We start from the raw sequence: 8,874 nt of genomic DNA, 5'->3' as shown, positions 1-8,874 counted from the left end.
AGGACAGGTCACAAATGGCCCCTTCTTTCCTCCCCCCATGAAGTCTCTTCAATCTTTGGAGAAAGCTCAGTGACAACAGATAGTGAGTTAGTCTTTGAAAAAAAATCAGATCTACGTTAGCTGGTAGTAGCGGTCAAACCGTAAATACTGAAACTATGGTCAGGAGTCTATTATCTTGTTCTGCCTTCTTCCATCAGATTTTGGAGAAGAGCGTTTGTACTTCTTGTGAAGATAAGATAACACCCAGAAGTGGAAAATCCCTTCTATCATGTTATCTTGCTGAAAGAGCTAGAACTGGTCATTTGGGCTTCAGTCAAGTTTTCGCTTTTTTCAACCCAATTACTGTCGCTGAGCTCTACTGATGTGCATGACACACGCTGGCTCTCATTAGACAGCCTGGACAAGTGTTGGTATGCAAGGTCGTGAGAACTGGGTTTTTGTTCCCTTGTTAGAGTGTGTGTTAAGAAAGCTTCACTGAAAGCCAGGAGGGTTTTCTCCCCTTGGGATTAGCTTTCACCACTCTCTTGGAGAGGCAGAAAGTGAGATCACTCACAGCTCACTTACACAAGGTGGATTCTCAATACAAAAGCCTCTGATGTGAGGGCCTGGGTGGGGAGTCTGAGGAGCTCTGCTACCGGAGGCCCATATCTCTATTCCCCCAAAAGGCTTCGTCACTTGTGGGGGAGGCTGGGCAGGCTTGCAGAAGAAATGTCCAGCTTTGGGAGTTTTTGTTTGTTCTTTTTTTGTCCTCAGCTTAGACAGCGAAGGGGGTAATTTACTGTATTTGTCTCAGCTGAGAGCAAAACAGTCCAGAGTGTCTCGGGCCCAGGGCTAAGGATCACAGGGGACTATTTGGATAAAAGCAAGGTGTGCCTCTCAAAAACAGTCTCAGCAAGCAGGTGGCAATGGCTGTTCTGTAGCCACTGAGTCAGGTTCTAGGTAACAGCTGTTGTCCACTAATCCACCGGGCATTGCTTCCAGTGTCCTTTGATTCAGTTCCTGAGGCCTCCACAGGGGTACAAGTCAGTGGGAGACTTGGACCTCTGCCCATCTTTTTTTAAAAAATTTTATTTATTTATAAGAAAGATAGGAGCAAAGAGAAAGAACCAGACATCACTCTGGCACATACGCTGCTGAGGATTGAACTTGGCACCTCATGCTTGAGAGTCCAAAGCTTTACCATTACGCCACCACCCGGGCCACTTTGCCTGTCATTCTTTCCCTCTACTTGACTCTCATAGTGCAGAGGCTTCTAAAAAGACTGTGCTATGCTAGCACAATGTCAAATTCTTTTTCCCTTTTTAATTGCAAGAGAGAAAAATATCCCATAGCACCACTGCATCATCTTCTGTGTTTCCAGGGATTAAAGCCAAGGACCCATATATGCAAGCATGCACTGTGTCACCTCCCCACCTCCTCACCCTCTTTAAATTGAGGGCTGACGAGAAAACTCAGTGACAGACAAAGGACTTGCATATATGAGGTTCCAGATTCGATCCCCAGCGCTACATATACTAGAGTAGAGTATTGCTCCAATCTCTCATAAAAACAAATGTTTTTTGACTGAGTTGGTGTATTGCACCAAAGTAAAAGACTCTGCGGTGGGTGGAGGGCTCAGGTCCTGGAACATGCTGGCAGAGGAGGATCTAGTGGGGGTTGGATTGTTATGTGGAAAACCATTGTATTTACTGTCAACTGTAGACCATTAATCCCCCCAATATGGAAATTTTTAAAAAATGCTTTTTAAAATTTCTTTATTGGGGAATTAATGTTTTACATTTGACAGTAAATACAATGGTTTGTATATACATAACGTTCCCCAGTTTTCCATATAAGAATACAATCCCCACTAGGTCCTCTGTCATCCTTCTTGGATCTGTATTCTCCAATGCTTTTTAAGGGGAGTTGGGCGGTAGCACAGCGGGTTAAGTGCATGTGGCACAAAGCACAAGGACTGAGAAAGGATCACGGTTCGTTCGAGCTCTCGGCTCCCCACCTGCAGGGGTCGCTTCACAGGTGGTGAAGCAGGTCTGCAGATGTCTGTCTTTCTCTCCCCCCTCTGTCTTCCCCTCCTCTCTCCATTTCTCTCTGTCCTGTCCAACAATGATGACATCAATAACAACAACAATAATGACTACAACAGTAAAACAACAAGGGCAACAAAAGGGAATAAATAAATTTAAAAACTTTAAAAATGCTTTTAAAAATTGATTTATCACTTTTTGACCTCTGTCTCTTTTTTATTACTCATAAAATGGAAATATTGACAAGACCATAGGATAAGAGGGGTAGAATTTCACACAGTTCCCACCACCAGAGTTCCGTATCCTATTCCCTCCCTTAATAGCTTTCCTATTTTTTAAAAATTATCTTTATTTATTGGATAGAGACAGCCAGAAATCAAGAGGGGAAAGGGAGATAGAGAGGGAGAGAAACAGAGAGACACCTGCAGCCCTGCTTCAGCGATGTGAAGCTTTCCCCCTGCAGGTGGGGACCAGAGGCTCGAACCCAGGTCCTTGCACATTGTAACATGTGCACTCAACCAGGTGTGCCACGACCCGGTCCCTCTTTCTTATTTTTTTAAAATTTTATTTATAAAAAGGAAATACCGGGGCCTGGCGGTAGTGCAGCGGGCTAAGCACACATGGTGTGAAACACAAGGGCCAAGTAAGGGTCCAGGTTCAAACCCTGGCTCCCTACCTGCAGGGAGGTCGCTTCATAAGCAGTGAAGCAGGTCAGCCGGTTTCTATCTTTCTCTCCCCTTCTGTCTTCCCCTCCTCTCTCCATTTCTCTCTGTCCTATCCAACAACAATGACATCAATAACAACAACAATAATAATAATACAATAAACAACAAGGGCAACAAAAAGGGAAAAAAATATCCTCTAGGAACAATGGATTCATAGTATAGGCACCGAGCCCCAGCAATAGCCCTGGAAGAAAGAGAAAAAAAAAAAGGAAACTGACAAAACCATAGGATGAGAGGGGTACAACTCCATATAATTCCCACCACCAGAACTCTGTATCCCATACCTTCTCCTGATAGCTTTCCTATTCTTTTTTTTTTTTTATATTTTCTTTTTTTTTTAATATTTTATTTTTTATTTATTCCCTTTTGTTGCCCTTGTTGTTTTATTGTTGTAGTTGTCGTTGTTGGATAGGACAGAGAGAAATGGAGAGAGGAGGGGAAGACAGAGAGGGGGAGAGAAAGATAGACACCTGCAGGCCTGCTTCACCGCCTGTGAAGCGACTCCCCTGCAGGTGGGGAGCCGGGGTTCGAACCGGGATCCTTATGCCGGTCCTTGTGCTTTGCGCCACCTGCGCTTAACCCGCTGCGCTACAGCCCGACTCCCTGCTTTCCTATTCTTTATCCCTCTGGGAGTATGGACCCAGGGTCATTATGGCTGCAGAAGGTGGAAGATCTGGCTTCTGTAATTGCTTCCCCGCTGAACATGGGCATTGGCAGGTTGATCCATACTCCCAGCCTGTCTCTCTCTTTCCCTAGTGGGGCAGGGGTCTGGGAGGGGGTGGGATTCCAGAACACATTGTTGGGGTTTTCTGCCCAGGGAAGTCCAGCTGGCATCATGGTGGCATCTGGAACCTGGTGTCTGAAGAAGTGTTAACATATAAAGCCGAACAAATTGTTGACTAGTCATGAACCTAAAGGCTGGAATAGTGCAGGTGAAGATTTGGGGTCTCCATTTGGAAGATTGCTAGGAGGCCTATTTAGTTATATTCCAAAAGGCCCATGACTATACTAGTTTTTTTCTGAGCCTGACATCTGATATGCAGGTGGAACCCAAGTTGTTGTCTGAGGAGATGATGTCATGGCTGGGAAAAGGGTTAGAAAGCTGGATCAAGGAAGAGAGTAGCTCCCAAATATGGGAAAGGTGTATAAATATTGTTGGTTTTACACCCCATTGACTTGATTTGATCTGGGGCCCATATTCAGCTATGTAACTTCTGCATCCCTGTAAGTCTGAGCTCACATTCTGTGGTCATGAGTAGGAATGTTCCAAACTGTCCCAGGGTCATTATGGCTGCAGAAGGGGAAGGTCTGGCTTCTGTATTTGCTTCCCCACTGAACATGGGCATTGGCAGGTCGATCCATACTCCCAACCTGTCTCTGTCTTTCTCTAGTGGGGCAGGGCTCTTGGGAGGGGGGTTCCAGCACACATTGGTGGGGTTGTCTTCCCAAGGAAGTAAGGCTGGCATCATGGTAACATCTGGAACCTGGTAGCTGAAAAAGAGTTGATATAAAGCAGAATAAGGGGGCTGGGCGGTAGCATAGCAGGTTAAGCACACATGAGGTGAAGTGCAAGGACTGGAGTAAGGATCCCTGTTGGAGGCCCCGACTCCCCACTTGCAGGGGAGTTGCTTCACAATCAATGATTCACAATGAAGCAGATCTGCAGGTGTCTTTCTCTCCCTCTCTCTGTCTTCCCCTCCTCTTTCGATTTCTCTCTGTTCTATTCAACAAGAATGACAGCAATAACAACAACAATAATAACAACAACGATAAACAACAAGGGCAACAAAAGGGAAAAAATAGCCTCCAGGAGCGGTGGATTCATAGTGCAGGCACCGAATCCCAGAGATAACCCTGGAGGCTAAATAAATAAATAAAGCAGGACAAATTGTTGACTAATCATGAACCTAAAGGCAAAAATATTGCAGATGAGATTTGGGGGTTTCCATTTTGGAAAACGCTAGTAGGTTTATTTTAGTTATATTCCAAGCAGTCCATGACTTTACTAGTTTCCGCCTGAGTCTGACAGCTAACACGCAGGTGGATCCGCGGTAATGTCTGGGGAGATGGTGTTATACTTGGAAAAAGGACTAGAAAGCTGGATCAGGGAAGAGAGTAGCTCCCAAATATGGGGAAAATATATAAAGTATATATTGTTAACTGTAAACCCCATCGATTTGATTTGGGGCCCATATTCAGCACAGTAGCCTGTGTAACTTCTGCATCTGTAGGTCTGAGCTTGCATTCTGTCACTGCTAGGAACATCCCAGGCTGCACTAATTTCAGGACCCATTTTCCTTGAGTGGTAGAGTTCCCTTCAGAGAATGAAACAGTTCCTACCATTGTCAATCCACATTGAGGGCATTATTATTATCTTTTCTTTTCTTTTCTTTCTTTTTTTTTTTTTTTTACCAAAGCACTGCTTAGTTCTCATTTATGCTAGTATACAGAATTGAACTTGAAATCTTGCATCAGAGTCTCTGCATAATTACTATGCTATCTCCTCCACCCCAAAATAAATGCTTTTAGAGTCAGCAAAATAGCTTGTTTGAGTAGTGGACTGCTTTGCAATGGGCATGACTCAGGTTCTAACCAGTGTCATGAAAGAAGTATTGGTGCTGTGGTCTCCATCTCTCTCTATCTTTCGCTCTCATATTGCCTCTTTGACTCACTCTTTCAATAGGAGAAAGTAACAAAAAAAATGAAAAACTCTTAATTGACAACATACATCTTGTTTTCTAATCAGTGTGATAGGAAAGAACAACTTAGATGTTTGGAAAGTGGTACATTAGGGGCTCTACAGTTTGATGCACATTGACTTTAAACCAGTGGTTCCCAAAATGTGGTTCTCTCCCTCATCAACAGTCTCAGCATCAGCTGGAACTTGTTTGAAATGCAAAATATTCAGCTTTATTCCAGACTTTGGGGGTGGGGTCTAACTGTTTGGGTTTAACAAGCTTCTGGTTGATTCTAACATACACTAAAATTTGAGAATCACCAAGCATGTAAATCATGCTAAAGTATCACACCCTTGCCTCTCTTCCCTTCCCTTCCCTTCCCTTCCCTTCCCTTCCCTTCCCTTCCCTTCCCTTCCCTTCCCTTCCCTTCCCTTCCCTTCCCTCCCCTCCCCTCCCCTCCCCTCCCCCTCCCCTCCCTCCCTCCCCCCTCCCTCCCCCCCTCCCCTCCCCTCCCCTCCCCTCCCCTCCTCTCCTCTCCTCTCCTCTCCTCTCCTCTCCTCTCCTCTCCTCTCCTCTCCTCTCCTCTCCTCTCCTCTCCTCTCCTCTTCCTTCTCCTCCTCCTTTCCCCCACCCCTGTCCTTCCTTTTTCTTCCCTTCTTTTAGTCACCAGGGTTCTGTCTGTAGCTCAGTGTCTACACTATGATTCCACTGCTCCTGGCAGCCATTTTTTCCCCAAAGAAACTGAGAGGCAGGGTGGGAGAGAGAGGAAGAGAAAAAGGGATACCAGAGAGCCCCACTACTTATGAATCCTCCCCCTGCAAGCTAACATGTGTACTCTCCTGGGTACTCCCCCTCCCTTTTCTTATTGGAAATGAGCACATGGCCTAGGTGAAGTCACTGAGACAAGCCACTAACCACATCTGTTTGGGTTAGGTTCATCAGCACCAACTAAATCATATGGCTGCATCCTTGTTTATCTTTTCTGGAAAGAATTTTCTCGCCTCTTGAATGCTTCCTCCCTCTGTAGGCTCTCTCACAGGCAGTCACCACAATCGGATTCTATATCTATTGAGACAAGAAAGTGTCACCAAAAACAGAAGTGATTCTTTTGTGTTTGACATTCCCACTGTCGGGCCTCTACTCTGGTCATCTCCACTTTTGACCCTGGACTTTCAGAATTCTCTCTGCTGTTGAGCTTCCTACAGATTCAAACCTTGGTTTTGAGGCTTCTTTTATTCTCTGTTTGGAAAAGACATCTCAGCCCTGAAACTGTTTTTGAGAAACCACAGATGTTCATGTTCGAGAGAGATTATTAAAGAGTAGTACTAATCTTAAATAATCTACACTGCCCCCTGGAAAACTCATTTGGCTGTTACCTTGTACCTTGTATGTCTTCCAGCATTAAGGTGCGTGTGTGTGTCCACATGCAAACATATCCAGGGTCTTAGCATGCATGATTTCATCACTCTCAGGTTGACATTTTATTTTCAATTAAAATAGGGAGGGAGCAACACTACACATTACAGCCCTGGAGCTTCCCCCATACCATTGTGCTCCCACGGTTTGAACCTGGGTCCTATGCATGACTAGGCATGCACCCTTTAAGTTAAGCTGTCTTCTGGTACCAATAATGTCTTTCTTTATTCCCTTTCTTCCCTTTGAACAGCAGGGTTATAGCTGGGGCTCAGTGCCTATAGGACTCTACCAGTTTCCTGGTGGCCTCTTTTTCTCTCCCTATCTCTCTATTTAATAGAGAATGACAAATAGAGGTGGTCCGGGAGGTGGCAGAGTGGCTGGGGAACAGGACTCTCAAGCATGAGGTCCTAAGTTCAGTCCCTGACAGCACATGTACCAGAGTGATGTCTGGCTCTTTCTCTCTCTCCTCCTATCTTTATCATTAATAAAATGAATAACATCTTTTAAAAAAAAAAAGAAAGAGACAAACTCAGTCAATTTCTGCTTTGCGTTTCTACTTCTTCTTCCTTTTTTTTTTTTAATTTTTTTACATGCATAACATTCCCCAGATTCCCATTTAACAATACAACCCCCACTATTTCATTCATCATTTTTCATTTGGAGTATGGCACCAAAGTAAGAAAGCAGAAGTATACTAGAGTTTGCAGTGAGTACCTCCCTAATACTTCCTCTCCACTTTTCCAAGCTTTGGGTCCATGATTGCTCAACAATTTGTTTGGCTTTGTATGTTAACTCTCTTTTCAGTCACCAGGTTCCAGGTGTCATCAGGATGCCGGCCAGACTTCCCTGGATTGAAGACCCCACCAATATGTCCTGGAGCTCAGCTTCCCCAGAGCTCCACCCTACTAGGGAAAGAGAGAGGCAGACTGGGAGTATGGACCGATCAGTCAACGCCCATGTTCAGCGGGGAAGCAATTACAGAAGCCAGACCTTCTACCTTCTGCAACCCACAATGACCCTGGGTCCATGCTCCCAGAGGGATAGAGAATGGGAAAACTATCGGGGGAGGGGGTGGGATATGGAGATTGGGTGGTGGGAATTGTGTGGAGTTGTACCCCTCCTACCCTATGGTTTTGTTAATTAATCCTTTCTTAAATAAAAAAAAAATGAAAAAAAAAAAAAGAAAGAAGGAGAATGACAAATAGAGAGGGAAAGACTGAGACAACTGTAGCACTGATTATTGCTCTTGGAGCTTGGTTGGGAACCTGGGGCTTAAACCTAAGTCCTTGCACATGGTAATATGTGCATTGTCCCCAGTGTGCCACTGCCTGCTCTCCCCACTTACTCTTCTTTCTTCTTCTTTTTCTTTTTCTTTTTCTTTTTTAAGATAGAGGCAGAGCAAGAGAGAATGAAAGAGACCACAGCACCAAAACTTCCTTCAATGTGGGGGGGATGGGCTTGAACCTGGGTTGAGCACATGACAAAGCATTATCCAAGTGAGTTTTGTTTATTTTTTATATTTATTTATTTTCATTTTTGTTGCCCTTGTTTTTTATTGTTGTTGTAATTTTTTAAATATTTTGTTTTTTTATTCCCTTTTGTTGCTCTTGTTTTATTGTTGTAGTTATTATTGTTGTTGTTGATGTCGTCGTTGTTGGATAGGACAGGGACAAATGGAGAGAGGAGGGGAAGACAGAAAGAGGGAGAGAAAGATAGACACCTGTAGACCTGCAGGTGGGGAGCCAGGGTCTAAAACCGGGATCCTTAAGCCGGTCCTTGTGCTTTGCGCCACATGTGCTTAACCCGCTGCGCTACCGCCCGACTCCCTGTTGTTGTAATTATTATTGTTGTTATTGATGTCGTCGTTGTTAGATAGGACAGAGAGAAATGGAGAGAGGAGGGGAAGACAGAGAGGGGGAGAGAAAGACAGACACTTGCAGACCTGCTTCACCGCCTGTGAAGCGACTCCCCTGCAGGTGGGGAGCCGGGGGCTGAACCGGGATCCTTATGCTGGTCCATGAGTTTTGCTCC

The sequence above is a fragment of the Erinaceus europaeus genome, chromosome 19 (assembly GCF_950295315.1).
Source record: "Erinaceus europaeus chromosome 19, mEriEur2.1, whole genome shotgun sequence".
NCBI classification, from domain to species: Eukaryota; Metazoa; Chordata; class Mammalia; order Eulipotyphla; family Erinaceidae; genus Erinaceus; species Erinaceus europaeus.
Note: the sequence above shows the minus strand (reverse complement) of the source record.